This window comes from Pelophylax lessonae, assembly GCF_965119305.1.
Source record: "Pelophylax lessonae genome assembly, chromosome: 2".
NCBI classification, from domain to species: domain Eukaryota; kingdom Metazoa; phylum Chordata; class Amphibia; order Anura; family Ranidae; genus Pelophylax; species Pelophylax lessonae.
The window spans coordinates 557,717,428-557,741,360 of record NC_138769.1 but is presented as its reverse complement, the minus strand read 5'-3'; positions in this window follow the sequence as shown (position 1 = coordinate 557,741,360).

Below are 23,933 nucleotides of genomic sequence, written 5' to 3'. Positions count from 1 at the left end.
GACCTGAGCAAAGTCCTATGTAGTAGCAAACAGTTGGACAAGCTTTTCAGAACACTAGCCCCTGTTCCCTTTGTTCAGACCCTCAGCTGACTATATAATACTCCAGAAGGTGTAAAATTACAAGTCTATAGATCCTTTAGGTTGTCTGTACTCACAAAATGTCCAGGGACAGCTGGTAGCCTCCTTCCAACTTCCAAGCGACACTCTATACCAGTGATACCAGACCAGATTCTCTGTTTTCATTAATAGTGATACCAGATCTTGAAAAGACAGCCCTTTCAGCCAGCTTTGTAGAACCAGGGTCTCTCTCAGTAACTTCAGGCCTTCAGGACTCCCACCTTAGGCCACATGGCAGCACAATCTCTCTCAATCCAAACCCTCAGGTAAACCACCTGAGACCCCATGGCAGCAGGTTCTGGGGGGGGTCAGCACCTCTCTCCTAACTGGTGAAACTCTTTGCTAGGAATGAGCAAGAGCTCATGTTCTCCCAGAATATAAATACAGGCACCCAGTATGCATAGGTACGCCTCCCCTTGTAATTGGTAAGGGCTGTATGAATATTCATGCTCCCATGTGCATGGTTTCTGCCTATTATCCAGCACTAAAACTTCAAGACAGCATGAGCAGCACCAGAGCGCACTGAGTAGACTACACTAGCCAATCACAGCTCTCTGTTAGGCAGACAACAAATAAATTGACCTAGCTGTCTCTCTGTTAAGCAGAGAAACCAAAACTTATTCTATACTAATCCCAGCACCTACCTAGGTGTCACGATTAGGGGTCAGGCTCGAAAACCAGTTGCCATAGCAGTAGCTGATTTACCACCGACCAGCGGGATAAGTACACAGGCAGTCACTCTGGTGAATGAAGCGGGCTCATCTGAGGTGAGGAGTCTGAGTACTAATGGGTGTTCACCAGAGCTCCTAAAAGTGGAGATGGATTTTGCTGCGTGTTAGTACCAGTTTGTGGTCCTCAGGATCACCCCACCAGGAGGTGAGCAAGCCGGGGTCCAGTCATGGATAATGAAGAGAGAGAACACTGCTCAGGCTAGTCAAAGTCCACGATTCAAAGTGGGTGCTGAACCTCGGCTGCAAGGACTGGATGGACAGATGATGGAGCAGTATGAATGTCAGGACTGGATGGACAGATGACAGAGCAGTGTAATGTCAGGACTGGGTGGACAGATGACAGAGCAGTGTAATTTCAGGACTGGATGAATAGATAACGGAGCATTGTAATGTCAGGACTGGATGGACAGGTGAGAGGTGATTTTACATCTATGTTGAGGGATATGTGCACATTTACACATATGTACATACATTTTTTGTTTAATACATTTTTTTGTTATTATTTGGTATACATATGTGTGTTTAGATGCACATACCGTATTTATTGGCATATAATACGCACTGGCGTATAACACGCACCTTCATTTTAAGAAGGACGTTTCAGGAAAGAAACATTTTAAACAATTAAAAATAACAGTGCACAGCCCTCTTCATTATACAGCCCCCCTTTACATTACACAGTTCCCCCATGCACAGTAGGACACAGCAGCTTTGAATCTGGAGGTGGTGTCAAGAGTCATACATTCCACTGTCTCCATCCTAGTACCTCTACACCCCAGTACTTCCTAGCTGAGCTCCTACATTATGTATTGTAGTTGTGGGACTTGGGAGGGATTTGAGGTGTGTTGGAGATTAATTGGGTTGTACAGTAACTTTTTCTCCCTTTCTCCAGCCCCCTTTACATTACATAGCCCCCATGCACTCCAAGGAGACCCCCAGTCTCCTGGGACAGCCCCGCCAGCATACTCTAAAGTAAAAGAAAAAATCACTGCAAGCCCCTTTTCATAGATGCTTCCTACATTGTGTCAGTGTCATAGTAAACCGATGCCTCTAAATACCTTGAATAAAGAAATTTTCCTCATTGGATTCCATGGTGGTGTGTGACCATTTTCTTCTTTCATGCAGTCGTGGATAGGCAGGTAGGGATCAAACAGAAGCGTAGTGGAGGAACAAGCCAATATGTGTGACAATAATGAGTAGTTGCAGGTTGAGATCAGGCAGAAGCGTAGTCGAAGAACAAGCCAAGGGTCGATATCAAGTGGCAGCAAAATATGGGTGGCAGCAGGGAAGACAGGAGCAAGATACTGGCTGGAGAGCGCACAATAATCTGGCAAAAAGGAAGTGCAGAGACGTGGCTTAAATCAGAAAGTTCATAGAGGGAGCAAAGAGTTCAGGGTTCAAGTCAGGATCATTCAAAGAAATTTCCTATGAATTGTCCAGAATTCCAGGTACCTCAACAAAAAGAGACATGACAGGGCAGAATTTTTGGGTTTAAATCCAGGCCCTGACAGTACTCTCCTCCTCCCAGGACTTCCCTGGATATCTTAGGGCAGGGTTTGTGTGGAAATCTCTGGTGGAATTCTCTTGTCAATCTAGGGGTATGAATGCCCTCATTAGGCTCCCAAGAATTTTCTTCTGGCCCATATCCTTCCCATTGTACCAGATATTGCAATTTGTTCCTTAAAATCCTGGAATCAATAATTTTCTCTGCCACAATTTCTTCTTGACCCTGTACCTCTACAGGTGGAGGAGGTAGAAGAAATGTTTCTAGAAAAATAATTTTCACGCAATGGTTTGAGTAGTGATATGTGAAAAATGTGAATCTTCATACTGACTGCAAGTTTAAAGCGAAAGGTGACTGGATTGATTTGAGCAGAAATCTGGAAAGGTCCTACAAATTTTTGGCCCACTTTAGCAGATGGAACACGAATCTTCAAATTTTTGGTAGATACCAAACTTTGTCATCTACGTGAAATGTAGGAGGTGACCTGCGATGTCCGTCAGCTGCCTTCTTGTAAGAGTCCTGAGCCTCCTTCAGAGTATCAATAAAATTTTTAGTCTATTGTTATCAGCAGGAATAAAAACTGGATGACACCCAGTGTTTAAGTAAAAAGGACTTTGAAAAACGGAGCTATGTTTAGAATTATTAAAAGCAAACTCTGCTGTAGAAACATAGTCCACCCAGTCACTCTGAAGATAACTGACAAAACATCGAAGGTACTGCTCCAATGTTTGATTGGTCCTCTCAGTCTGACCATTACACAGAGGGCAGGTTAATAATAACACCTAAGGCTGAACAAAAGCTTTTTCCAAAATCTTGAGGTAAACTGCAATCCTCTGTCAGACACCACATTATCAGAATGTCCATGTAGTTTTCGCGAACAATCAACTCTGCAGTTTGTTCAGCAGAAGGTACCCCCTTGACTGGTATACAATGAGCCATCTTAGTGAGACGCTCGACAACTATCAAGATTGCGGTCATTTCTTTTGAGGGAGGTAAATAAACCTTGCCATTCCTCAATTCAGGTCGATATGCAAAGGTGTGTGCAGACTTTGCATTAGGGTGTGCACCCCAAAACTCAAACACACAGGTGTGTGGGTATATGTGTATGTGTATATATAAATATATATGTATATATATATATATATATATATATATACACACACATACACTATATTATATTTTCAAAAGTATTGGGACGCCTGCCTTTACACGCACATGAACTTTAATGGCATCCCAGTCATAGTCCGTAGGGTTCAATATTGAGTTGGCCCACCCTTTGCAGCTATAACAGCTTCAACTCATCTGGGAAGCCTGTCCACAAGGTTTAGGGGTGTGTATATGGGAAAGTTTGACCAATCTTCCAGAAGCAGTCTCCGCTCTAATTCATCCCAAAGGTGCTCTATCAGGTTGAGGTCAGGACCCTGTGTAGGCCAGTCAAGTTCCTGTATCAGTTGTGGATATTTTTAACTGATTCATGACAAATGCTCCTATACATGTGTAATAATATCTCTCACCCACAGGTGGATTAGTGAGCTTTGATGTCGTGTATGTAAAGATGGCTGCCGCACCCAATTAACCATGTGGTTGTGGGGGGAAGTGCAACCATGTGTTGATGACCTCACTCACAAGACAACCTGTGAGTGGTGAAAAGGAATGACCACATTCTGTGGGTGGTCTAGCATGAGGGAAGGGAGGTTGGTTTTGGGAAGGTTCGCTGTTTGGAGTTGTAGAAACATGCAGCCAAGACCTCAATGTCCTCTTCCAGATATCGAGTGCAAGCTGTTGCCAGAGTTAGGTATTTTTTTTACCTTTCTTTGGGATATTGGAAATAGGAGTGTATGTTTAAGTCTTGTTATCTGGTGTATTGTTTATGGCAACTTTTATGTGTAAGGAAGCTTTATGTATTTTGATGTCCAGTAAAGTTTTGTTTTATGTTTTTTATCAAAACAGCTGTTGGTGTGTCTGTTCATTTTAAATATTCTTTTACGTGTTCAGAGAGGCCTTAGAAGAACTGACTCTTTTGCACTGCTGGGTTCCAGGGGGTATCTGCGATCCAATGTCTGAATTCTGCTGTGTATTCAGCAACAGAGCGCTACCCTTCCGCAAACTATGCAACTTTGGTTCAGCATTAGCACAGCAGTAGAGATCATCAAAAATCTGGTTCATTATGGTCACAAAATCTCAAAATTAGTCAAGCTGTCTTTTTCTATATACGGGGAGGCCCAAGCTAGAGCTTCCTCAGTCAGAAGGTTGATAGCAAACATTACCTTCCTTTTCTCAGAAGGAAATGCAGCAGTTTGCATTTGTAAATAAATGCAACATTGGTTAAGGAGCCCTCTGTAATTGCAGCGGTCTCCATTTAACTTGAGTACTAGAGGCATATGTATGTTGGCATCATCTTGGGAACTTAAAGTACTTTAAGAAGAACTATAGGCAATAGTTTTTTTTTACATTTTGGATAGAGCAGGGGAAGGCTTATAACCCTTGTCAAATTTTTGTTCACCATCTGTGTCCCATTCCTGATATTTCCCTTCACTTCCTGTTCCATAGCCAAACAGGAAGTGAGAGGAAATTCCTCCAAATTAAGGGAATTCTTTGGGGACCCCCAGGTCACCAGAACTAGCGTCCCCATTGGAAGATTTCCCCCCTATTACTTTTCTGGGGACTTATTTTACTTTCACTTTCAATGGTAATGTTAAACAGGACAAGTAGAGAGGATGAATCTCCCTAATGGAGTCACAGACAGCAAAAAAAAAAAAAAAACTCACAGGTGTTCTAATCCCTCTCCACTCAAAAATAAAAAAAGTTTTGCCTTTAGTTATACTATAAGTCTAGCAACTGTCTCTGCAGAGCATAGATTTCCTCCTGTTGCCCTCTTACCACACTTTCCAGTTTGGAAATTGTTTCTTGCCAGGTAACGCTGAACCCTTGAATTTGCTGGTGTCCTTGAATTTGCTGCCTAAAAGGAGTCACATCATTTGCAATAGCAGTCTCCATGTTTTGGCCAGATTATTCTGTCACGATCAGGGGTCAGGCCCGAAGACCAGTTGCTATAGCAGAAGCGATACTACCACTGACCAGCAGGATAGGTACACAGGCAGTCACCCTTGTGAATGATGCAGGCTCATCTGAGGAGCGGAGTCTAAGTACTAACTGGTGTTCACCAGAGCTCCTGATGGTGGAGATGGATTTTGCTGTGTGTTAGTACCAGGTCGCGGTCCTCAGAATGGCCCTACCAGGAGGTGTGCAAGCTAAGGTCCAGTAGCGGGGTAAGCATGTAGGGATCAAACAGAAGTGTAGCTGAGGAACAAGCCAAGGGTCGATAACGAGTAATTACAGGTTGCAATAAGACAGAAGCGTAGTTGAGAAACAAGTCAAGGGTTGATAACAAGTGGGAGCAAAATATGTACAGCAGCAGGGAAGAAAGGAGCGAGATACTGGCTGGAGAGAGCACAATAATCTGGCAAATCGAAAGTGCAGAGGCATAGTCTAAATCGCAAAGTTTGTGGGAGGAACAAAGACTTCAGGATTCAATACAAACAAGGTTCAAGGCAGGATCATTAAAAGAACTGTCCCAGAAACTGTCCAATAAACTGTCCAAGAAACTATCCTTCATTCCAGGTAGCTCAGCAAGCAGAGGCATTGCCTGAAATAGCAGAGGTTCTGGGTTCAAATCTAGGCCCTGGCACTAGATGGGTCCTACATATGGAAGATGTGTGGTGCTAAGTGGGTGTTTTATATTTTTTATTGATTTGGTGGGTGGGCATTTGAAAACAAGCAGCAAAAAAAACAAATTTTGGATCAGTTGGCAAACGACTCTGGGTAGAAATTTGTAGTAAAAAGAGTAGTAAAGTAGTAAAAAGTAAAGTATATTCCTAGCCAAAAATATGTTTTTTGCTTTGAGTAAGTGTTACAACCTATATCAGTTTTTACTGCTCTGTTACCTTTTACAGATTTTCTCTCACTTGTACTGGTGACAATGTGTCTCCAGGAATGAAAGTAAATTCATAGACCCCTACCGAGGAAGTCGCAGCTGAGAGAGCATTGATGTAACGCGTATAGGGGGCGGAGCCTGCATACCCGACGTTACATCCCTTCCTGAACTGTGATGAGAGGCTTTAATATGCTTGCACTGCCGAGTGCCTTTTATGTAAGTGCGGCCATTTGTTTATTAAAATACCTTGTTAAATGAAGCAGAGAGCACTAGATTCTTTCCTTTTACTTCCTGTACATATCGCCATTATCTGAGATCAGAGGTGGAACCCTGGATTACTCCCCTTGTTTGTGGATTTACATCTTATACTCCCCAGTGAGGGAAAAAGCTGTTGTGGACCCGAGGTGATTCCCGGGTCTATGAGCAAGGTGAGAGGCCACTTTAGATGGTGAAGGGAACTCACACGATCACGGAGGTGTTATCATATGTGTTGGACTATGGGATTTATCTGATGGTCACTTCATTTTTGCACAATTTATGATTTGCACTACTAAGGAGAATTTATTTTGAGAAAGTTTATTTAGCACGTATATGTGTTTATATGTGCACATTTATATTTATTTTGTACACAATTATTTATTTGTCTGGCACAACACTTTTCTGTTAGATATTTGATTTTGATTGTGAGGAGTGAGCACAATTTAGATGGGCAGCCAGATTTGGAATAATATTTTTTGCACGTAATATATTTTTTGCATATATATATTTTTTGCACATATTTGGGCACACAGAGATTTTTTGATATGAATGGTATGATTTAATATAGTGTGTCACATTTTTGCGCTGATAGTTTTCACTATACGTATGTTCTCTGATGTGGTCACTGACCTCCCACTAAACCGGTCATGCTGAACGATGTTACAGGCAGCATAACATTCTCCACTGCTTTTCCAGAACCTTTCATGTCTGTCAGGTGAACCTGTTCTCATCTGTGAAAAGCACAGAGCACAAGTGACCAATCTGTCATTTCTGGTGTTCAATGGCAAATGCCAATCGAGCTCCATGTTGCTGGGCAGTGAGCACAGGGCCCACTAGAGGACATTGGGCCCTCAGGCCACCCTCATGAAGTCTGTTTCTGATAGTTTTGTCAGAAACATTAACACCAGTGTCCTGCTGGAGGTCATTTTGTAGGGCACTGGCAGTGCTCATCCTGTTCCTCCTTGCACAAAGGAGCAGATACTGGTTCTGCTGATGGGTTAAGGACCTTCTATAGCCCTCTCCAGCTCTCCTAGAGTAACGGCCTGTCTCCTGGAATCTCCTCCATGCTCTTGAGACTATGCTGGGAGACACAGCAAACCTGGAGGAGTTGGACTGTCTGTGCAACCTTTATAGGGTCCAGGTATCACCTCAGGCTACCAGTAGTGACACTGACCCTAGTCAAATGCAAAACTAGTGAAAAACAGCCTGAAAAGATGAGTAGGGAAAGATAATGTCAGTGGCCTCCACCTGTAAAACTATTCCTGTTTTGGAGTTGGTCTCATTGTTGCCCATCTAGTGCACCTGTTGTTAATTTAATTAACACCAAAGCAGCTGAAACTGATTAACAACCCCCTCTGCTACTTAACTGACCAGATCAATATCCCAGGCGTTTAATTGACTTGATGCTATACTCTGATTAAAAAGCGTTCCTTTCATTTTTTTGAGCAGTGTACAAAACAAGTACTAGAACGATACCCTGCACATTACATCTATTATCTATTTATATGCCAATACCTTTTCCCAAGCACTTTTTAATGAACATTAAAGCGTTTGTTAGCCCAACACTTCATATTCCTGATATGTGCCTGCAGTACCATGTACTTGTATGAGAAAGTATCCGGTTCTCTTTGTATTGCTTCCTTTGTGTGAAATGCCAAACCCTCTGCTTTCCTATTAAGAACTAACCATACAAAGGAGGAGAGCACACTGTGGTCAGTTCTCTACCTATGCTGAGAACTCAGCGTACTCTCCTCCAATGATCAGACTTGTCCTGACACACCCCCGCTTCATAGCCATTCACTGGGAATCTCAGTGTGTTGTTGCTTCTCCTCCCCCCGGCTCTTATGCAGCTGAGAACAAAGGGAATTAGATCACTTATAACAAAGGTATTTATAATGTTTTTTTTTTTATATCTATATAAAAAAATGTTTTGCCTTTCATTTCTATTTTAAACTGAATGGGTTGTTTTACAAGGCGATCATTTACAATCACATTAAGCATTCACATCAGAAGATTTTAAAGGCTAAGTTTAGTAAAAAAAAAAAAAAAACATTATCACAAGGGAAGGGACATTACTTACTATCAATCTGATATTTCCCTTCTGTTGTTCTGGCTCCTGCATGAGTCAAAATCTTGCTCCTCTGATCTCTCCCAGCCCCCCACCACTGTAATCTGGGGTTTATAGAGACGAGAGACCGGTCACATGCACTCACCAAGAGTGCTGACTATGGCCACCATTTCGCCCCCCTATCCCCATTTATAGAAACTGTACTATTGCTTCTACGAATTAAACCTGACCTATGAATGGTAGAGGGGATCCTTTAGTTTATCTGCCCATCCTGCATTCATAGATCAGATTTTATTCATAGAAGCTATGGTACAGTACCTAATGAACAGGGGGGTGGAAATAGCTGCCATAGTTGGCACTCTTGAGGAGTGCATATGATAGGTCTCTCAACTCTTTTAACCCCCATCGCACAGGTAAATTATGGTGGTGGGGATAGGGGGGGACCAAAAGAGGAAAATTTTAACTATTTCAGGAGCCAGCAGCACAAGGGACACGGCGTAATTTTTCTTTTTTTCTTTTATTTTGACTAAACTTACACTTTAAGTTTATAACAGCTAGACATTCCAAATTTTGTATAGGAACATGTAGCAAACATTATACTATTTTTTCACAGAAAGACTTTTTGCTAGTAACTGGCTTACACAACATAGATGCAGGAAGACTTTTTTAGCCCAAAGTTTTATTGCAGCTGTTGAAACATTTACAGAGTGACAACATAAGTGAGAAAGTACTGATGATAACGAATGTGTTAATGAACAGAAAAAGAGGTGTGGGAAAGGCGTTTGGGACTCTATGGTAGGTCCACGTCTTCCTCTAAACAAGATACAAGTCTTAGCTGGTCACAGAGCCCCTGTCAACGTAATGCTCATCTAGAAATGTAGGGAGGGAGAGACAGGATGGGAGCACAGGAAGCACATAGGGAAATAAATTAAATCATTAGTTAGAGGAGAAAGGCGTTTGTTCCCAGACAGGACCTCTCACCTTGGCTCCCATTATTGCTTATTAAAAATGCTCAGCGCCACCAATTAGCAGCACTTCCCGTAGACCTGGCAGGTGCCAGAAGGAGGAGTAGGGGTGGGTCATCGAGAAAATATAAGAGCAATTAACTTCTGTTGGTGGGGGGTGGTTAGGATCCAAGTATAGTACTGAGGGTATTGTCAAGGCAGTCAGTGATCAGAAAGAAAATAAGAAAACAAACGCTCTACTAAATACAAGCAATGATTATAGTCACTATATATCACAAAATAAAATCTATTTTTTTCCATTGTTTTTTTGAATAAAGGAAGCACTGTCTTCTTACACTTTGAGCAATATGACATCTTCAGATAAACTCTGTTCAATGTCAGTAAATTGCCTCTTTGTAGACCTGTAAGCCACCTTGGATCTAAAAAAAGGTAGATAAAGTTAAATCATCATATGACAGTATTTTATTTAAAAAAAAAAACAGAATTCATCCTATGTTTGTGTAGCCAGGTTCTTGGCTAGAAAAAGCGATCTGATTTAGGACATTTTGCTGCAGTGCTCCCAATGGACTTCAGCTGAATGGGTAAACACTACCTTGCCTTCATCCAATAGGGGGAACTAACAAGCAGAGGGAGCTCAAGACACTTGATAGTTGGCAGCATTGAATCATGGGAGACGAAGTTTGGGAAATAAATTTTACTATGGAAAATAATAGACTGTTGTACTACAATACCCAATGTGCACCAGGTATAAAGAGAGAGAAAGCTGTATTTCCACAGGCTGAATACTGGGAGAATTTTGTCTTTGCTGCAAGGAGACCGAGGTGTGCACATCGCTGCTCGTGTATGCACATCAACATGCTACAAGCTAGCGGCCGTATGCTGAAGACCAGAATTGCTGCAGGCAGATCCAGAAGTGAACGGACATCTGAACAGTGGGACCCCTGTTTCTATATCTCTGGGACTGGTGAGAAGACACTGCTGCCAATAACCTGTTGCTTCTAGCAGAGGCTGAGCACATATGAATTGGACATCAAAGTAGCACCATTATTTACTACATGCAGAGTTTACTGGGACTGTACGCATGTGCACTACCGTAAAGACTGGGCCCCAGCACTAGCCATTTAAAGAACTAGGGCTAAAGACTACTCATTCAGATAGCTGCTTCCCAAGAACTTTGCCAATTTTGCATAGTAAGAGGTACTTCTTTAGGGAGTCCTAAACCCAATTGTTGCAATTCATATAGAGTGCACTCTAAAGTGGATATAGCCTACTGTTTACAGAGGAATTTTCGTAGTATTGATTATTATTGCTGTTACTGTTTTCTAAGGCTATTACCTAGTGTTGATTTTGTGGATTGCTAGGTTTAATCTAATTTAGCTGTATATAAATTACATATACTCATGTATGTGTATACTACTATTTACTGCAACCCATGACAATATATTGGGCTCATTTAGTACTAACCAGTCTGATGTTGCAGTATTAATTTGCTGGTGTGTCAGTGGGGATAAGGTTGTTATCAGAATCGAGGCAGAAGAACAGGGAACCAAATCTACCAACTGGCTCCTGCTGCAGTAGCACTACACTAACAACTGGCTAAACAGCATTGTTACTGTTTAAAAAGATCCCTTAGGCCCCTTTCACACGATTGGACCTCATGGGTCCACCTGTCCGTTTTTCAGGCAGACCCAATCAGGCCACCGATTGTCCTCTATGGGGAGACATGTGTCTGCTGACATCTGATCCGACAAAATGCACTGAAAACAGATGTATGGCGATACATTCGCCATCCCATCCAGCGGGTCGGATGAGATGGGATAAATAGGGACAAGCTGTCCGTTTTCATCCGATCTCCCCATAGGGGAGAGTGGGACTCTGACAGGTCCATCTCTGGAGAAATATATTATTTTTATACTTTAATATATGTATGCATATAATTTTTTTTCGATTGCAGAGGTGTTTACATTCATTTAATAATTAATTGTTGATCATATAACTGGGACATCATTTGATTTGGCTCTTGGTGGCGTTATTGTCATTTGTATTTTAATTTATTATAGTAGGTTTTGCCTTGACACCACTCCCATGTCCACCCACTTTCGGGAGGGGCTTTAAGACCATGATAAAAGCCCCTTCCTCTATAATATATCATATGTATGAATGCATCACTGTAGACAGGCTCGGAAGAAGAGGGGATCTCCTCTCCAAAAACGTCAGCCATTTGGAAGGTGTGGTGGACACTGTCTTGGTGACCTGGTTGCTTTGGGTCCATTGTGATTCGATATGCTTTTAACACTTTTTTGTGTCTGTGAGTATATATCTTCTTATTTCATTTTAATAAACTCCATTTGGGTAATGCACTAGGTCGACGAACCCTCTTTTTGTTCTTGATACAGTACTACCTTCTACCCTGGTTAATGATGATGCTGTACAAAGTAATCTCTGTTGCTTTTCCATCCAGAGTGCGCAGCCTAAGACGGGAAAGTGTGTCACTGGCCGGATCACCAGGTTAAAAAAAAGGAGAAAATCCTAAAATGAAAACAAATTCAGCCACCACATTTAAGGATTGGTAAGTTGAAATATATTACATTCTTGTTTTTGGGTTTAGTTTGTAGTGGTCTTGTATACATATTATTTTCTTTATATATTATGATCTGCATGAAAGAATACAAATGTTTTCTTTTTTTTCTTTTAGTCAGATAAATAAGAAATAATTTGCATTTTTTTCTGCAGGCAGCAGGTGGTGCTATAAACTAGTTTTTACATTTTCCTAGCTATCCTTAAATGATTATAAACAATCACCTTGTAAACAATCCATTTGATTTGTAGCAGGTTTTCCAGGCATTGGGCCTGATATGGGTCTGCCATTGTTACCGGGAACACTTCCAACACATTTAAGTTGAATACCCCAGTGTGAGATTGGAGGCAATGACCATTCCAGCATCTTTGGTTTGTTTTGTTTATTTTGTAATGGGCTCAACTAGGTTTAACTGGGACTCCTTTAGAAAAATGCCTGTTAGCGCTGTCTTGACACCAGCTGAATGCTGACCAATGCTTCCTGGCACATGGAAATACTGTTTTGCTGAACTGTGCTAGAATTTTGACTTTAACACTCCGGTTAACTCAGAAGATCCAGGACTGTAATACACTTGACTCTTGACACTCTGTTTAGCTCAAAAGTCAGGTAAACAGCTCCCTCCAGCCCTTCACTGACTGTGGCAGCTCCTTGTAAGTGCTTGTGCTGCTACAACATTCAACACTGTACACTGCACACTGCATGCTGTACACATTAACTCTTCAGGGCCCAACCGCTGGCACCCCCTCTGACACTTCAGGGTCCTCTCACTAAGCACCCCCTCTGACACTTCAGGGTCCTCTCACTAGGCACCCCCTTTACCGCTAGCTTGGTCCTGGATTTCAGGGACCTTCACCGGAGTGGTCCCCTTTAAGCTGGGCAGACCCCTAGGGGCAGTTCACAGTACTCACGAACTTGGAATGCTTTCCTGGAACTGAACCCCAGAGGCGTGCGTGACTATCACAAAAATTACTGGCCTAAGTTACAATTTTTGTGCTAGGTTAAACTATAAACATATAGTTGTTTGAGTTGGATATTTGATGTTTACATGAAGTTCTACTTTAAATTGCTCTGAAGGCGTTTCCCATATAGAGAAATATGTGTCATTTATATTAGAAGCTCAGAGTAAGGATATAAACACAAGAAAAAGAGTGCAATTGCTCAGGACCATGATATTAACTCTAAGGCATCCAAAATGTACATATGAGAACAGAAGTAAGGGCTCTTTCACACGGGCGTTCAGTTTTTTTTGCCCGATCAGGTCCTTTTTTTTTTTTTTTTTGAAACGGACACGGATGACACTTGTGTCACCCGGTCCGTCTGTCCGTTTTTCATCCCATCCGTTTGCGGATGAAAAACGGACATAATGTATCTCTATGTAAATACGGATGTCAGCGTATGACACCACTGACATCCGTTTTTGCGTCCGTTCCGTTTTTTGAACGGAAGAAAAAATAGGTTTCTCTTCCGTTCCAAAAAACTGAACTGAACGGAAAGGACAAAAAACGGATGTCAGCGGATGATCATCCGCTGACATCCGTATTTACAGTACATAGAGATACATTATGTCCGTTTTTCATCCGCAAACGGATGGGATGAAAAATGGACATACGGAACGCCCGTGTGAAAGAGCCCTAAAACAAAATAGTGAGGCAACAGTAAATATAAAGTCCAATAAATCAAAAGTCCATACAAGCAGGGGCAGCCATCCAGGGGGACCAGAAGTGAAGTCCAAAAATACTGCAGAGGAAAAGAGAAGAACAGGAGGTGCCTCTAAATGTAATAATACGTTATTTATTGGAAAAAAAAGCAATAAAACAACTCACAATATGTAGGGAGTTGAAAGCCTGTAGATAGATGTCCTGTATGAACCGTCAGTTATCCTCTGGCAATGGTGAGATGCGAAAGAGGGGGTCTGTGCTCTGTGATGTAAAGGCCGGCTGTACAATAAGCAAAGACAGCCCGACTGACGCTGGCTGGTGGATGAGCAGAAAACAAGGCCTGAAGCGCAGGAAGCCATGCTGGAAGAGGAGATGACATCACAAAAGCGTAACGCATTTCCGAGCTTGCTGGCTGTGATGACATATGCAGCGATGCTCCTTCTTAAATAGCGAGGATATGCGCTTCAGGCCTCGTTTTCGGCTTGTCCACCAGCCAGCGTCAGTCGGGCTGTCTTTGCTTATCGTACAGCTGGCCTTTACATCATGTAGCACGGACTCCCTCTTTTGCATCTTGCCATTGTCAGAGACTTTTTTGAGTTGTTTTATAGCTGTAGCAATATTTCCAGGCCTGGGGCCTGAGGTGGGTCTGCAATTGTCATTAGTACTGGTAACACTTCCAACACATTTAAGTTGTGAACCCAGGTGTGAGAACTGAGACAATGACCATTCCGGCATCTTTGGTTTGTTTTGTTTATTGTAGTCTGGGGATGGGAGAAGGGAATGAGTGGGATACTCCTCTGGCTCTTCTAGGTTTAACTGGGACTTTGTATAAAAATGCTCACTAACGCTGTCTTGGCGCCAGCTAAATGCCAACCAGCGCTTCCTGACGCTTCAAATACTGCTTGACTGAATTAGTGCTGGAACTTCGACTTTAACTTGTTTGTTAGCTCAGAAGCTCCAGGACTGTAGAACTCTTGACTCCTGATACTCGATTTAGCTCAAATGTCACTGAACAGCTCCCTCCAACCCTTCACTGGCTGAGGTAGCTCCTTGTCACTACTTGTGCTGTGCTGCAACTCTTAAATCTGTACACTACACACTGTACACTGACTCTTCAGGGCCCAACCACGGGTACCCCCTTTACACTTGAGGGACCTCTGACTAGGCACCCCCTTTACAATAGCTGACTCCTGGATCCCTAGAACCTTCTCCGGAGTGGTCCCCTCTTACACTATGCAGACCCCCAGGGGCAGTCCACAGTACTCACAACCTTGTAGGCTTTCCTGGAACTGGATCCCTCTCTCTCTCTCTCTGCTGGTTCTCGGCACACCGGATCCCCTCTGTAGCGCAGCTCTGCACTCTTTGGATTCCAAGGCTGCCACCCGAGACACCCGCTTCCTCTGACAGAAGGAGAGACAGCCGTACTCTCCCTCCTGGGACTCTGCTTCCCGCCAAAGACGCTGCGTCATGCATTCCTTCAGAACTTATACCCACTCCCAGAATCCTCTGCGGAAGAATCTGCCTTCTTGGGTAGATACTGGCCTGAGTGTGTCTCTAATTGGGTTTCCTCCACTGTCCAATGAGAATCCTAGGAACTCCAGCCGCCTCCCATACACAGTGCGAGTCCGCCGTCCGGCACCATCTGGATACCGGTGTCCTAGACTAGGGACGGATCAGGCTGGTTGATCTGCTCTGGGTTCTGCCTTGCAGAGTTTTTACCCATGGTGGCGTGATAGCGGGCACACTCTTCGTTTCTCTCACAAACGACATGCTTCTCTCTCCTACACGTGTCTCCCGCATAGCCACACCCAAAGGAGGGGATATTAATAGGGTCCCCTTGGTCATTCCTGATTGGCTGGGTCTTCCCGCTGTCTCCACCTTTTCGCCATATTGGACGATAACTCCTCCTGCTAGGCAGATATGCATATGGCGCTCTTTCCTGCGCAGTGCTGTTACTCTTCCCCTGTCATGCTTTCCAACGATAGCCCTCAGGGAAGTAGCTGCTAAGCGGATCATGTCATTTGCCAGACATGCATCCACTCTCCTCAATTGCACTAGGGCCACAACTGCGCCTTCCTGCACTGAAGCCAGCTGTCCCTCCTTGCTTGGCAAGAGTAATATTCCGCTGTCGGTCGCACGGTCAATAATCCTCTTCCTAGCCACACATGTGCAATTTTCCTCTTCCATACTGTCTCCAAGGCTAGCCCCACTGCCCCTCTCGGCATGGCCGACTACGATCCTCACAGTAACGGTGCAATTACTATATAGAATAAATGTCCAGCTGTCAAAAGCACAGTCAACATCAGTCCACATAGCATGCACACACACCAGGCCCCCGGCCTCCATCTTCACCGTCCCCGCTGGGACCATCGGCGTCCTCTTCTCTGTCCTCGCTGTGACCCCTGACGCCATCTTTACTGTCCTCACTGGGACCTCTACCTGTTAAGCAGTTGCAGCACTCATGCACTTTCACTTGCTTTCCTTTGGCTCTCCATGTTCTGACAGCAGAGTACATTTCATAGTCCATATTAAAGGTTCTCATTAGATTGCAATTTTTTCTTGAACATTTGCGTTGCCACGGACAACCTTCCATATGGGCTTCTAGCTTCATCCCACTCTCCCTGCCTCCCGCAGATCCAGTCTCACACCTGCCTTGGCGCTTGAACGACAGTTCTGAGCACAAAAATTGACTTTTTTAACTTTTTCTTCTGCTGTTGCCAGGGGCAACTGGCCCAGTAACTAATGGCAAAGGTGGGTCTGCCATCAGTACCGGTAACACTTCCAACACATTTAAGTTGTGAACCCAGGTGTGAGAACTGAGACAATGACCATTCCGGCATCCTTGGTTTGTTTTCTTTATTGTAGTTTTGGGATGGGAGAAGGGAATGAGTGGGATACTCCTCTGGCTCTTCTAGGTTTAACTGGGACTTTGTACAAAAATGCTCACTAACGCTGTCTTGGCGCCAGCTGAATGCCGACCAGCGCTTCCTGACGCTTCAAATACTGCTTGACTGAATTAGTGCTGGAACCTCGACTTTAACTTGTTTGTTAGCTCAGAAGCTCCAGGACTGTAGAACTCTTGACTCCTGATACTCAAGTGTGTTTCTGATTGGGTTTCCTCCACTGTCCAATGAGAATCCTCCCATGGAGCCAGTGGGGAGACTCCCCTCTCAGCAGACTCACCTGGGAGACATGACAGCCAGCTGAAATCATGGCCCGACAGCCAAGGCCCACTATATTTTTACCTAGCACCAACCTGTAGGGTGCTACATAGCTTTTTTTACCAATAAATCAGGTATTATTACACTTAGAGACGCCTCCCGTTCTTCTCTTCTCAGAGTGAGGATATCATCAAGCTGGGCTGTAGAAATATTACATTGCTGGCATGTCATTGCACATTCAAGGCTCATTGTATCAATGAGAATCTGCTGGAGAAAGATGGGTTTTTGGAGTAAGCGGGCTTAGGGCTAAATTCCAGGCAAACCGATAAATGCACAAATGAAATTCATGTATAGAAGCTATTTTTCCTGTCAAAGGATTTATATTTCTGTTCATCCAGTTGTGAGATTTATACCACTCTGCCACATAGCATAGTCCTTTTTAGCAGAGGAGGAGACCTGACCTTTCTCTGCTGCAAATTAACTTTAATTTACTGGTTCCCCACTGCCACCCTGTGAATGGACAGGGACCATTTATCTTTCACTATCCTCCTATCAGCATGCTCTTGGAACTATAACTCACCTCATTGGCTTCTTACACTGCTTTTCCTCCCCCTCTCTGAGCTCCAATGTACAGACATTGTGTAGTAGAATGTGTGAGGCTGATACCAAACCAAACACTTATACTGCTGAAGCTGCATTTATATGATTGCATAGCAGGAAGCATTGCCGCTCAGTATTTTGGTTAAACCATTTGCACGAGATTTCCCGTGTTGCACATAAGGCAGCCCATTCACTTCATGGGTTGCTCTATGCGCGGTTTTAATAAAAAAAAAAAACTCATGCAAGCGTAGCGTATTTTTCAAACCGCAAAAATGCATCACGCATTCTGCTGCATTTGGGAGCACAGGCAGAATCATGGTGATTCTGCCCACAATCCCAAATCACAAGATGTAAATGGGGCCTTAGATTCTAAAAAAAAAAACTGGTGAAGCTGGGGCTAGGTAAACATGTGTTTACCAGCCCCCTCCCTGTAGTGCAGTGGACCGAGGCAGCCATTGCTACTGATGGCTCCTGTGTCCAATGACAGCTCAGCTGATGACATAGTAAACTGAGAGTTTACTGTGTTTCAGACTGACAGTTTATGAATGGATAAAGAGTCTCTATACAGACTCCTTATTCATTCATGTAAAGTGCTGCAGAGAAAGGGACTTCAAGTCCCTTTCTCTGTCTCAAAAAAAGAGATATGTGGGTCTGTTTAGACCTCTGATATCTCACCAAAGACCCCGACCCCCCCAAACAAAAATAAAAAAAAATAGTTGTAAGAAACTAAAAAAAATAAATAAATAAAAAAACAAACAAAAAAAACACGGAGCGTACTCTGTCAAGCAGATCTGCCTGCTCAGGGAGGGATCTCTCTGCTGATCCCCGCTGAGCAGACAGATGACAGTCCACGTCCGCTCCGCTGATACAGAACGGACACGGACACAGCCCGCTGTTCTCTATGGGGTGGTCAGATGGAAACAGGCTGTCTGTCCATTTCCATCCGATCCGATCTACTGGATGAATGGGGAATGGGGTCCCCATCCATCTGTTTTTAGTGAACTGGATCAGATCGGATATAAACGGACACATGTCCATTTACATCAGACTGTCCATAGAAAACAATGGGTGGTCCGATTGGGACTGCTTGAAAAACAGACAGACAGACACGATTGGCCTGCTCATGTGAAAGGGACCTAAGGCCTTGTTCACACTGGGCATAAACAGCGTACCTTTAAAGGGATGCACAGGTGTCCCGTGCATTCCTGTGTAGGCAGTCCCATTGATGTCATTTGGGATGTAGCAACTGCACGAACAGGGCTGTTGCTCCCAATTTGACATCCATGTAGGTCCGCATGCACTTCCCTGAGCTCACACTGTCTGCATTTGGGGGTTGTGCACCCACACCAATCTCAGATTGGGAACAGCAGGTATGCCTGTGCAGCCATTGCATCCCAATTGGCATAAATAGGACTGCCTGTACAGGGATGCACAGAATACCTATGCATCGCTGTGTGGGTAAACATGGCCCTCTATGGGCGTGCACTTTAGTATGCCACATGTGAATGATGCTTTAGTAGTTATTTAGCAGGAATTTTGCAAGTTATGTTGTGTTTATGTGCACTATTAATGATTTTAATGTATTTTTAGTGAAAATTACGATGTGATGAACATTTGCGCAATTATTGTGGGGCCCAAAAAAAAAAAAACAGTCGCACTTTTTTTTGTTCTACAGGCCATGTGCTTTCAGAAAAAGTCTGGTCTGAGGGCCGGTTCACACTGGTGCGATACCAGACATCGCTTTGCTGTGCAGATCACATGCAATGTCTGAGCGATGCGAATTCAGCCATACAAACTGTATGGCTGAATTTGCATTGCATTCAAACCAAACTCATTCAGGACCCTTTTTGTTGTCCGCACCAGAATCGGATTGCATGGATGTTCACAAATTCACTGTCCGAAATCACAGTTCACTCTGCAATCTGCAAACCGATCTGAAGGTATCAATAACTTTGTATTGAACTACCGGCAATTCAGGTGCGATGCGGGAACCTGCACTGGATTCGCTGGGTTTTCCGCATCGCACCAGTGTGAACCGAGCCTGAGGGGACTTTTCCAATTCTGAAAGCTGTAAGTGAAGAATGGTAACCTCTGGATTTTTAGAGTAAATTGTTTTTAGTTACAGTTTTGCGTACATTCAGTTGTTACCATTTCACAAAAAGGTACCATTTTAAATGTTGAAATATTTGTTATTAACACAATACAGTTTTAACTTTTATATTTAGTAGGAATTTTGTACATTTTGCCATGGATGAATCCACTATTAATGACTTTAGCGTATTTTTAGCAAAACTATTGGTTTGATAAACATTTGCACAAATATCATAGGGCCTTAAAAATCAGTAGCACCTTTAATTTATTCTACTTGCCCTTTGCTTTCAGAAAATGTATAGTTTGGGGGGGTCTTTTAAAAACTCTGAAAGCTGTAAGTCAAAAAGGAAAACCTCCAGATTTTTAAAACAATGTTTGCGTACGTCCGATTTTCACTATTTCTAAAAAAGGTACAATTTAAAATGTACAAATATTTGTTATTTATTAACTCAATACAGGTTTAGCTTTTATATTTAGAAGGAACTTAGCAGGGATATTGTAAAGTTTGCTGTGTTTGCATTTGCTAATAATGATTTTAGTGCATTTTTAGAAAAAATATTGTTTTGGCAAACATTTGTGCAAATATTGCAGGGCCTTAAAAATCAGTAGCATCTTCCATTTATTCTACTGGCCCTTTCCTTTCATAAAATGTTTCGTTTTGGGGGGTCATTTAAAAACTCTGAAAGCTGAAAGTGAAAAGTGAAAACCTCCAGATTTTTAGCAGATGTTTAGAGAAATTTGGTTATTTACAGTTTTGTGTATGTTCAGTTTTCACCATTTCGCAAAAAGGTGCAATTAAAAAAATGTATACAAAAAAAAAGGATACAAAAAAATAAATGTAAATGCTTTATCAAAGCCTAGAAGCACAGTGACGTTTATTATTAGGAAGTGGAAGATAGTTGGTACAACACAGACTCTCCCTGAATTAGGACGTCGCTCCAAACTGGAAGAAAGAGCCTGGAGGAAACTGGTCACAGTGGTAAGAGAGGCTACCAAGAGGCTTACAGAAACTCTAAAGTAGTTGCTGGAATTTATGATTAAAAGTGGTAATTGTGTGCATGTGACAATATCACAAATTCTCCACAAATGTGGCTTCTATGGGAGGGATGCAAGAAAAAAGCCACATGCAGTCACTACTGAGCTTTGCCAAAATGCACCTTGAAGATTCTGAGGCCTCATGGAAAAAGTGGTTATGGTCAAATGAGACTAAAATTTTTTGGCCTCAACACCAAACGATATGTTTGGTGGAAATCCAATACAGCTCATCATCCAAACAAAATCATTCCTATAGTAAAGCATGGAGGTGGTAATATCCGGTTATGGGGGTATTTCTCTGCTGCGAGCACTGGAGCACTTGTTTTATTTTGAGGAAAATTTGCTTCACTCTGCCAGAAAGTTGTCAATGGGAATAAGATTTACCTTTCAACATGACAATGACCCAAAAGCACACGCCAAAAATGGCTTTGAAGGAGAAAAAGGTGAATGTCCTTGCATGGCCTAATCAGAGCCCAGACTTAAACCCCACTGAAAATCTGTAGAATGACTTGAAAACTGCAGTCCACATATGGTCACCATCAAATTTAACTGAACTTGAGCAGTTCTGCAAAGAGTGGGCAAATATTGCAAAGTCTAGATGTGCGAAGATATTAGAGACCTATTCCAACAGACTAAAGGCTGTAATTAAAGCAAAATGTGGTTCAATAAAATACTGACACAAGGGGATGATCCTTTTTCCAACTCTTCTAATTTTGTTTTTGAATTTACATTTTTTTTTCCTGACATGTTGGTGTTTTATCTTCCACTTGGATGTTCTAAGCTACAGCTGGATAAAACAAAAACGGTCTGTCTTAATTTAAGGCTGCAAAGCAACAAAATGTGATTAAGGGGGGGGGGATTATTTTCTATACACACTGTACATATGTCTGAGTAATTAATGCCAAATGTATAGACAGCTTGGAAATTTCTCAACAGCTACTACAAATAAGACAGACAAAATACAAATACAGAAATTAACACATATCTGGAAAAGTAATATAAGCCTTTCATCAAAGAGGTTAACAGTTCAAATGTTTTAGTAAGCAGTTCTATTTTTTACACATGCATAAAAATATTAGTTGCTGCACAAGTTCGTAATGATCTGGTAACTGTGAATTTTTTCTTCCAAATATAGAATATCACACTCGCTGTATTTCACATATGCTTTATTAGAAATTTGAAATTAGCTTGCTAAAAACCTCACAAACACTTTCATATTTTGTGTGATTCTTCTGCAATGGCGTAAACATTTGGGAAAAGAAGTAACGTTCAACAAAACTGCCTTTCTTCTAACTACTGAAAAGCTGTGCCTTAAGATATTTTTATCAGTACATTTAGCACTATGGAAGTTTTATCATTACGGAGTCTTCCTGGGTTACAGTGGCAAGGAACAGCACTCGAATAATGCAAACCCCTACAATTTGAGATGTCCATGACAAACCTTTTCATTGCCCACAAGATTTCTTATGCATCTTAAAGTGTTATATTTTATAGTCAGAGCTTTTTGGGACAGACAGATCGTTGTACTTGACAAGCTCCTCTCAATCCCCTGCCTTCAGGAATTTTCCTGGAAATGCCTTGAATTACTACAACTGACTACACAGAACCTCTAGTAATAGGTTGGTAAAGCTAAGAAAAGTAAAAAAAAAAAAAAAAACTAATCATTATGTATTCCTTTTTACGGAGATTGAGCCAAAGATCTACTTGTCTATATTGAGCTTCACAGGCTTAGTCAAACTGTCTTTAATGGAGCTGTAAGCTGCTATGGTTCTTATAGGGTTAGACACCCATGTAAGCACGTATAACTATTAAACTAACCTAGGATTTTTTTTTTTTTATGTATGAGAAAAACTATTTTTCAAGATATCCAGATTCATTAAGAGCAGCAAAGAACAAAAGCATTCCCGCAAAGTGCTCTGTTGTATGTAATATGTGGAACGTGCTGTGTCTTGAAGGTAGGACACAGTTGCACTTGAAGTGCGAGTGCCAGAGGCTTTGCCAGCGGCTCTCTGTGTGCAATGGGCATTGTGAGCTCAAAGAGCCCCAGGCAAAGCTGGGAGATACGTGAGCAATCAATATTCATTGGTAACAATAGGAAGAAATAATGTTCTATATAATAATTATATTGTTACGGTAAATAGTTTTGCTTGACAGATCAAAAACAGGAAATGCTGTAACTAGCAGCAATTTAAGGCTTTCCAAACACTTGCTTTCTTAGGATACATCAGAGTTTGGATTGGTACACATACACACTATGGAGTTGATTTAATAAAACTAGAAAGTGCAAAATCTGGTGCAGCTGTGTATGGTAGCCAATCAGCTTCTAACTTCAGCTTGTTCAATTAAGTTTTGACAAAAAAAAAAAAAAAACTTGGAAGCTGATTGGTTTCTATGCTGAGCTGCACACGATTTTGCACTCTTCAGTTTTAGTAAATCAACCACCCTATCTGTAAAATATTAACATTTCATATGCACTTTAGATATTCTGCACAAAGGCTATACTATCCCATATACTGTACTTGGAGAGCATTTCCAGTCTAATTTGAATCATGTTGTCATCTGAAGTTGTAAGACCACTGTCAAATTTTACAGTCTTGGTTTTGGCAACAGCATTGTATGGCATATTTACCCAAAGGTGTGAAACTCCATATTCTGAAGCTACAACCATCCACATACGGTATTATTTTGAACTGTACGCTCTGAAACACTCAGAAAACTGCCTGAACTCTACCTATACACATCAACTATGGCTGTTTTACTAGAGTCAATCTCCCACTTCAATAGGGGATGGTTTTTCACAGTATGGACATTTCCAACTACAGATTTTATGCCAGTGTAGTCGGATAGTGGAGTTGATCACAATCTAAAATACCTCTGGGCTTTCCCAAACTTTGGCTGCATTATAGCTGTCCATTTAAATACGCCACTGACCCAGAACAACTGACATGGAAGCCCAAGTTTTGGCCAAAATCTGAATTTCTACTAAAATTTGGAAACCTAGGGTTGACAACCTTTTACCTCCTGATTTTGCTGCCTTCCTTATAGAGCCTTAATTGACTTTACATTCTTGCCTTTTGATTGCATTCTTGGGACCGGTGCCAGTTCAGCTGCTGGAGCCATTTCCTTCCCTTAACCATCCCCCCCCTTTTTTTTTTTTAATTTCTACAATCTTTCTGCTCCTCCCCCACTCCTCTTTTGTCGATTTGATTTTGATTTTCACTACCCATCTATCG